Source organism: Macrotis lagotis, chromosome 1, assembly GCF_037893015.1.
Source record: "Macrotis lagotis isolate mMagLag1 chromosome 1, bilby.v1.9.chrom.fasta, whole genome shotgun sequence".
NCBI classification, from domain to species: domain Eukaryota; kingdom Metazoa; phylum Chordata; class Mammalia; order Peramelemorphia; family Peramelidae; genus Macrotis; species Macrotis lagotis.
The window spans coordinates 513260350-513262039 of NC_133658.1; positions in this window are offsets into that span (position 1 = coordinate 513260350).

The window sequence follows — 1690 nt, forward strand, 5'->3', positions numbered from 1 at the left end:
GTCTTCTAGTTGGTTGATGTCTTGTCCAAGATCAAGGAACATGTATCCCAAAAATTAGGACTGTCTTCTAAAAATCATGTTCTTCAGATATGATTGATGATCTACCTTCTTAGATGACTGTCCCTGAATGAAGAAATAAAGGGTTAAAAAAAGAATCATAGTTTAACAATTGATTATTAATGTAATATTACCACAGCTTTTGGGTAGAGACTTAAAGGTATTTTATTATAAAAACTAAGGAATTGATAGCACAGGAGCAATTGTGAAAAAGAATAAAAATGAGAAGCTAGAAACCAAAAGAAAAAAAATGAATAGAGAAAATCTAGAGAAGAGAAGTAAAAGCAAGAGAATAGTTTTTAGTCTTCTCTTGGCATCTCTGAGTATACTATTTAAACTAAAGCTTCTTGATTAGAATCATCTTTTAAAGACTAAACTTAGAAAAAAAAGTCTGTTCTTTCTGTGACTTCTCTAGTCCTGTTCAGCAATGGAAATTGTAATTTTTTCTATTTATTTCTTTTTATGTAAATCTTGCTGAATTCTGATTTTTGTCTTAAACATAAAGAGGCCAGTGTTTAACTAAAGATAAAAAAAATTAGATGAGGGCAGAGTCAAACTTTTCACTAAATGTTAGAAATTTTCCACAATATGGTTTCTGACCTAGTGTCATCATACTTGTAACTTTTTCAAGTTAAAGGAAAAAAAAAACACCACAATCCTGCAACTAATAATTAATAGAAAGAGTTCAAGTACCAAAGAATGTTAGAATCATAGAAGACTAAACACAGAACCTACTTAAAAGAAGAGAAGTCTTGGAATATGTTATCTTCAAAGGCAAAAAAACACTAAAGAGTTATAAACAAAGATTAAGCATGATGTATAGAGAAAACACAAATTTTTGATATGAGTACTTTCAAGAATTACTGACAAAAGGCTAGAACTGAGCAGAAATGTCTAAATATACACACAAAAACAAAAGAAATCTCAAAAAAAAAACCCCAAACTTCTGAACAATTGAAAGCACTAAACAATAAAGATCTACTTGCAATTTATTAGAAGAATTGGGAGTCTTGACATTTATCTTTTTTTAGGTTTTTTTTTTTGCAAGGCAAATGGGGTGAAGTGGCTTGCCCAAGGCCACAGAGCTAGGTAATTATTAAGTGTCTGAGACTGGATTTGAACCCAGGTACTCCTGACTCCAAGGCCGGTGCTTTATCCACTACGCCACCTAGCCTAGCCGCCCCAACATTTATCTTTGATAGAGGAGTGTTTAAATAAAGATCTTAGTACATATTTACTAAATTTTGTTGGTTTTTTAGAAAGGAAAGAAAATAAAGGGAAATAAGAAAGCATTATGTAAGGAACAACAAAGGGGGATCATGTATCATTTTGTATAAATGATCGATTGTTGTACGTAATCAAAGAAGGCCATGACATCACTGAATGATGACCTAACATGGACATTATATTAATTAAAGTGAGGGAAATATTGTATGAAAACATTCTTCTCACTGCCTCTTCCAGAACTGTCTGTACCCTGTGTCCTGTAAGTATAAGAAACAGGACTATTGGTGAAGGTATAGATAAAATGGGAGGCTTTGGCCATTTAGATATGCTCTGTGTTTTATAATCAAGGCACCACTGTGTTGCAGTAATGTTGGACAGAGACAATATGAATTTTGGTGACAGTTTT